Source organism: Embiotoca jacksoni, unplaced genomic scaffold (assembly GCF_022577435.1).
Source record: "Embiotoca jacksoni isolate LCO1_2020_lvr unplaced genomic scaffold, fEmbJac1.0.p SCAF_25, whole genome shotgun sequence".
Taxonomy (NCBI): Eukaryota; Metazoa; Chordata; class Actinopteri; family Embiotocidae; genus Embiotoca; species Embiotoca jacksoni.
The window spans coordinates 1-7,612 of record NW_027185376.1 but is presented as its reverse complement, the minus strand read 5'-3'; positions in this window follow the sequence as shown (position 1 = coordinate 7,612).

Below are 7,612 nucleotides of genomic sequence, written 5' to 3'. Positions count from 1 at the left end.
ATGAAACATGACTGTGCAAATTATACTTTTATCTGTTGGTAACTATAGTTGTCAAATAAATGTACTGAAATGCAATAAAACCATTACACAATGTATAAGGTAATAATAGTACAAGTGGAATAAACATATGTTCCTTTGCTTGCTTCAGCTTTACAAATACATGCCGAACGGTGCCCTCGGCTTCATATCCAGACAGTATAACTGAGGCAGAGGAGATTTATGGCATCTTTTTTCTGTTCAGATGTCTCCTCTGAAAGTACGAACACACACACACGCACGCGCGCACGCGCGCACGCACGCACGCACGCACGCACGCACACACACACACACACACACACACACACACACACACACACACACACACACACACACACGTCTGCACACATGCACACAAAGAGGGAGCATCTTGTACTTTAGCTGTGCATCGTTGCCTCGGGAGCTTTTCATATCCGGAGATTTTATTGTTCTTTTCCATTCTTACTGATGTAAAGCCCACTCTGTGTGTGTGTGTGTGTGTGTGTGTGTGTGTGTGTGTGTGTGTGTGTGTGTGTGTGTGTGTGTGTGTGTGTGTGTGTGTGTGTGTCAGAGGGATGTGGAGGGTAATAGGCTGTTATTGGTTCTCATTCCAGTGTGATTGTGCTGTTGAGACAGAGATCCAGGCTCAGGTGGGGTCGGACCTCAGGCTGAGTTTCTGTATGTGTCATGATGTGGAATGTGACTGCTCTGATTAGATGTTGTTTTTCTTCTCAGGGGTAGCTCACATCTCCACTGAGACTATAATTTTCTGCAACCTTTTCTTTTCTTTTTTTTTGTTCCACGGCAGCAGCGATTTTGTGAATTTGTTTGCCCAGTTTCATTTTGTTTAGTTTATTTCCTGTGTTTACTTATTTGTTCCAAACATTGAAGCTGGAATCTGTCACTTTCCATTTCTATTTGAAATCTGTTCCATCTGTTAAATTTTTTTCCATAACTCAAAAGTTCATGAATCAATAATCTTCCTTATATTCAAGTGATTTTTGTTCAGTTTATTTCCTCACTTCACTAAAAGGCGTTCACTTGTGACATTTCCTTGAACCATTATTACATTTTATTTTCATTGACTCTTCAGATGCGAATAAGAATCACTTTACTAAGAGGTTCAGACATATGGAGACTCTAAGAATTGTGCTTTGTTACCTTAGAATGAGCCTTTAATAAATATATTAGTTACAATACCAATACTTCCATATTATCTAGTATGCTAGAAAAAAAATGTAGTATGTTCAAATAGTACATGAAATGAAAGTATGCCAAAATTATCAGGATGTCCTGTTGCATCCGGTCCTATTTTGCAGTATGCAGGCCAGCATGCATCTCTGGCTGTTCTGACCCACAATCCTCTGTGCAGCTGTAGATACGTCACATCGACTGAGCTGCCAAGAGAGTTGGTGGTGTTAATACTCCCCCAGGTTGCAATTCACGAGAGGAAGAAGGAGAAGAGGCACAACAAAAAAAACAAAAAAAAGTTCAAAATCGCATTCTTTTTTTCATTTACTTCAAATGTTGCGATGGATGTGACCAGTAAGGTCAAAGGTCAAGGTGTATTTCTTTGACCAAGTAGTAAGTCCCAATTGTATATTTGCAACATGCAACAATACAGTTTGTCAGGGTAGCTGCGGCACTCAAAGTACAAAGAAAAGGTATGCAATGGGGATGTAGCTAAAGAATGGGTCCTCTTCCACAGAGCACACCATGTTGATCCACCATGTTTCAACAGTAGCCCAGAAAAAACAAACCAAACTCAGGCCCCAGAGGGCCTTTTGTGATGTTTGTGGCCACTGTAAATTCTCTTACACACTTGGAAGAGGAAGGTGAGGTGAAGGGTGTTCAGTTAGTTGCAATCTGCAACATCACTGCCAGATGCCACTTCATTCTACACACTGCTCCTTTAATATGGGGACTGATTTATTCCAGAGAGTTTAATAGAATCAAACAAACAGGAAGAGGGTGTTGGCGATATGGATGAAGATAAATGCAAAACCCACCTACAACAGTTTGTCAGTTCGACAGTATGCATGTTTGGCTCAAGTCTCTTCATTTAATAGACATTTTGAAGGAAAAACGTAGAGTGTTGTCAGCGTAGAGATCTTGAACTTGCGATTTTTCCAGTAATTGTTTGCTCTCAGCAAACCCTCAGACATTTCTAATATGTTGCAACATGGAAAGAATCTTCTTATTGACACAATCTGACAGCAGCACGCCAGCCTCGTTCCTTCTCACACTGCCCTCTCCTCTCTCAGGTTTTATCAGCGCAGCCGTGCGACGAGTGCTGCACAGCAGTAAATATTGCCCCGCTCTTTGTGGCATTAAAGCTTAAGTGGCCTGCAGTCTAAAAGTTGTGACTTTATATCCCTACTGGAGTGAAGTGTGAGCTTTAACTCGAACTCTTAACTGTGTCCAGATGCAGTAGACAGTCCTAATTGGACCTGGAGCCAGTTAAATCCGAGACCCGCTCTGCTCAGCTCAGCTCATATAACTGCTTGGCCCGGGGTTGGCCTCAACTGCCCTTACAGTACTCCACTTTTTCAACAACAAACATTAATATCTGAATGCGGCGTTGCTACATCGGCCGCTTGTTGTTTTCGCTCTCTCGGTTTGCTCTCGAGGGAGTCGGATGAAGAACGGCCCGTCGGAGGAGGTGGATGGTACAAAAGGTTGGATAGTAAAGTTAAGTTATAGGCGCAGGCCGGAGTTGCTGAAAAGGTCAAAAGGGTGAACGAAAGCCGAGGTTGGGGAGTGTGCGTTGTATATCAGAGGTTGGGGAGTGAGGAGTGAAGGAAGGAGGGGAAGACATCCAAAAGCCTGACATGTCTGAAAGTCTGACATTCCACCTTTTATCAAGCACCTGGTTTTATCATCCAAACCCTCCCTGCATATGGGTTTTATTTGGATCCGTCTCTCTATCACTCCCCCACCGTTTCTTGGACTTCCCTCTTTCCTCCCATCATCCATCTTGGCTTTCGCTTCTCCTCCCTTATTTTGACCCCCCCCCCCCCCACCTAAACCTCCCGCCCCCCTCCACCCCTCCCGCCTCCACCCTCTCCCTGCTATCATCTATCTACCATCCCTCCCTCTTTCCATCTCTCCCTCTCTGACTTCCTGCTTTCCAGCGTGCCAGACGGTCATAATTAACGAGGGAAAACGATAGTCCCCCTGGCCCTCTCCACTCACTGCCCCGAGAGAGAGAGAGAGAGAGAGAGAGAGAGAGAGAGAGAGAGAGAGAGAGAGTGTGTGTGTGTGTGTGTGTGTGTGTGTGTGTGTGTGTGTGTGTGTGTGTGTGTGTGTGTGTGCGTGTGTGTGTGCGCGTGCGTGTGTGCGCACACAGATCCCTGTTTCTCCTGCACCTCCAGACTTGGCCTATCCACTCAATGCGTCTTTATGTTCAGTGTCAGCGGTGAAGCATGATCTCACCCCCCCCCTCCAAAAAACACACCAAAATGACCTACAGAGACTCCCAAACACAGGCCACAAACATGGAGCGGCCTACTATCCAAGAGCAACAACACCCACCCACGCACACACATATACAGTGCAAGCTGTCCGCATAGTGTAAGTTGGCAGCAACTTACACTATGACTAATTCTGACGAGGAAGCAGGAGAAAGTACAGAAAGTGAGAAAGAATCCATGAAATGAAGCTGCTTGGCTCTTTGCTGAAACATGAGACTGGGCTTTTTTTTCTCTGTATTAAGTGCTGACTCACGATAAATGTCCCAAAAATCACAGAGTTTCTGTTATACAACCGTACCTGTCCATATATTTACATGATTGCGTGTGTTTGTGTGTCTTCAGTGCCCTCTTGCCTTGACATGTCCCCCCTCAGTGCTGCTAGGCAGATCCCAGATCGGAGGGCAGGGAGCTGATAAGGAGCTGATGCTATCTGTCAGTCACAGGCAGAGGGCGGGGCTCAGAGCCTGGAGGTCAGGACTCTCACGGTCCCTCGGCTCTCCCCTCCTTCCTTATCTAAACAAACAAGCTTTCCCATACTGGCAGAGTAGGAGAACAGGGGTTGGACAGAATAACACGAACACCTTACAGAGTACAGCAAACTGTTTGATGCAAACAAGTGCATCAGGGTCGACACACGATGTCATCTTTGCTGTAAATTCGAGGGCAACAGCAGGTTAAGGGTTTAAAGTTTTAGCTCAGGTGGGCTTTACAACTGTTTTTGTTTTTTCTGCTGTTCAACACAACGATTGCTTTTTAATTTTAACACTTGAGATTTGCTTGACCTGTCACAGCGAAGAGTTTTGTTCATTTTTGTCAAAGTTACATTGCTATAATGTTTTAATGAGTTTAAGTATAAATGAATGATGAAAAAAGCAAATTCTTTTGCAAATTGTACAGAAATTAATTGGAATTAGTGACTCTAGATGGAAGATAATATATTGAAAACACAACAAAACCATTTGCCTTTTTTTTTTTTTTTTTTTTACTGAAACAGCATATGTGCTTGTGCTTCCACATCTAAAACCATAAGCACAAGCAAAGCCGGACAATTGTGTCCCCCTGCCAGAAGAGTCTGGATCTCCTGTCTTTTTATTCTCTCAATGCAGAGACTGTCCAGTATTACTGGACCCAACATGCAGTGATTAAACTTAAATGCATGTATGCACATGGAGACAAAACAACTGCACACAATCACAATCTGTGTTGCTTCTGCAGCTAAAATGATGTTGCTCCGAACACCTGTTTCCTCTCTGTGCATGTGTGTTTGCACACGTCTCTGTGTTTGTCCGATGTGCTGGTGAGTGTGTCTACGCGAATGTGGTTCGGTCCAGAAGTGTAAATATTGTGTTGTGCTCTAGTAACAGCTCTTCCTCTGGCTCTGCAGTAGCAGCACGCTCGACTGTTTATTTTCCTTCCTGACGGACGACTTCTTATCAAATAAGCAGACACAGCCTCCGAGCCTGCTGTCCAACCATGCGCTCCCAGAGGATGTCCCTCCCACTTTCCTCCAGGCTGTCATGCACTGGAGCCTCTGCGTGTTCTCGAAGACTGACAGCGAGATGAACCAGTCACACCGGTGTCAGACATGCTGATAGTGACTGCGGTACAAGTCTTCATGGCCTTTCATGTGTGGATGTGCCTGACGGTGCGTGACCAGCACTGCTCACATGTCCAGCGGGGATTTACAATGTGTCTTCAGAGATACTCATCCAGTCACATGGGAAGCAGAAGTGACAGATGACACATTGTTTTCGCTCTGTTGTCATGGCAGCCCCCTCAGTCATGACAGGGAGATGGTGGCGCTCACAAATGCAGCTTAATGAGTCAGTACGGGACCAGAGAGTCAGTGCAGACGCCTTAGTGAGAGCTCCAGAGTGAAATGACTCTTTCCAAAAATACCTCAGATATCAGGCTGAATTTCGGGGGAAAAGTGTATAACATAATGTAAAAGACACATGCGGAGTATTCCACCGTGTAAACGTCATATAGCATCAATGAAGAGACAAGATTACACAGAAAATACTGGATAATGTATGACACTGTCAGAGTGTGAAATCAGATGGGAAATAGGAAAGCTGTATGTTAAAAGGGTGCTCTGCCATTTTCTAAAATAGGCTCAGTTGAATGTCATGAGGAGAGCTGCTAAACATGTAAAAAAAATAAAAATAAAAAAAAAAAGGATAAACCTCTAGTTCTGCAAAGGGAACTGTAAAGTCTAGAAAATGTTCAGTGTGAGCTTTAAGACAAGACATTTTTAACACAGTCTGCATTACAAACTGGGGGGAACAAAGTCGTGGGGATAAAACAAAACGATTTTAGTGCCTTGGTATAGAACTTGGTAACACATGAGATGGCATTTTTGGTTTGTAGATAGTATCAAAGCAATTTGGTTGATGCCATAAAAATGTTTGTGGAGCGAGACCCACGGAATAAAAGTTAGCATATCTTCACAACTGCTGCTTGGATGTGGACCTTTTGTTTTAAAATTTCTCTCTGGTGAGCCCTTCAAATTTATGAATATGCAATATTAAATTCCCAGAATACCCTTTTAAGTTGTTTTTTTTCTCAAAGTAGTACTACACCTCTCAAATTTCTGTCCTCTAAACTTTGCTGCTCCCCGCCCTTTTCAGCTTTGTGTCGTTTAACTGTAACTTATGAACCACCCAAGTTGAATATCTTGGAAACTTACGTGGCCAAGAAAACTAATTCACTGTCTTTTTTTCTTCCATACGCTCTCAGGTAGAGCACATCTTAACTGAAACCACCTGGCCATTATGAGCCTCCCTCTCCGCCATCACACCTCCTCCCATCAGTGTGTGTGTGTGTGTGTGTGTGTGTGTGTGTGTGTGTGTGTATATGTGTGTGTGTGTATGTATGTGTGTGTGTATGTGTGTCAGAGAGGAAAGGAGTGAAAAACTGCACGCCGCACTGGACCATGCATGGTTGTGATTACATGTTTATGTCCATATTTGTAAGTCTGCTGGAAGGCGTCTGTGTGTGTTTCTGCAGTGCTGCTGTGTGTGTGTGTGTGTGTGTGTGCGTGTGGATGTCTGTGAGAGCGAAAGTGTGTACACTGCGAGTTGTGAGAGTAAATAAACGCAGTGCAGCGGGGACTCACGTGGCATTATTATCAGAGCTCAGAGAAAAGACAAACTGTTTTTTTTACTCTGGTATGATTCATACCACCCTCTGCTGCCTCCTCCCTTTCTCCATGACCCACCACAGTACGCACACGCACACACGCACACACGCACACATGCACAATCTTAGCCCCACCGCCCCAAATTCAACACATGGCTCCAATCAGAAGATTATTTTTAGCACTTTGGGTTTCGGTGGAGGAATTCTAATCAGTTGTATTGTGATTGTTTTCAGTTTGTGCACTCGCAGTCTGAGTATGTGAATGAAGTCCGCAGTCCCAGTTTCACAAACGGACCCCCTTACAGTGTCGCAGCAGCGCAGAGGCTGGGAGCATTTGGGTCATTTGTGCTTTTTCTGCAGACGCCTGCCGCTTGATTGCAATCGTTATCCCGGCGGCCTTTGTGATCGGGGAATTCTTTAAAACGGCCCAGATGCAAACGAGAGAGCCGTTCTTCTGCGCATCACTTTCTTTGATGATCTTTGAAGAAAAAATTCCACAAAATAAAGTTTGGTTTGGAAACCACAGATCAAACACATACTCATACACAGTCTCTCTCTCTCACACACACACACACACACACACACACACACACACACACACACACACACACACACACACACACACACACGATTGTACAGTATGCAAACTCACACACTCACAATTTGTGGTACACTGAGGCATTCTTTCTCCCTCCTTCTCGCTCACACACATACATACACACTAAGTTGCACTCATTAATCTGCGTAGACTCAGGAAACCGCTCCAGTGAGCTGGCTGGAGGCCCCGGGAGGGGTGGAGGGGGGGAAGAGAGGGGGGATCAAAGCGAGGACGGAGAGCAGCAGGCCCGCTGAAAAGAAACAGCAGAAGAGGGAAGAAAAGAGAAAAGAAAGTTTTGAGAGGGAAGAAAACAGAAAGGAAAATTTCCTTTGCTCTTGAGTTCTAAGAATACAGGAAGGAGAGAGGATCTGAAACCCCTCGATTT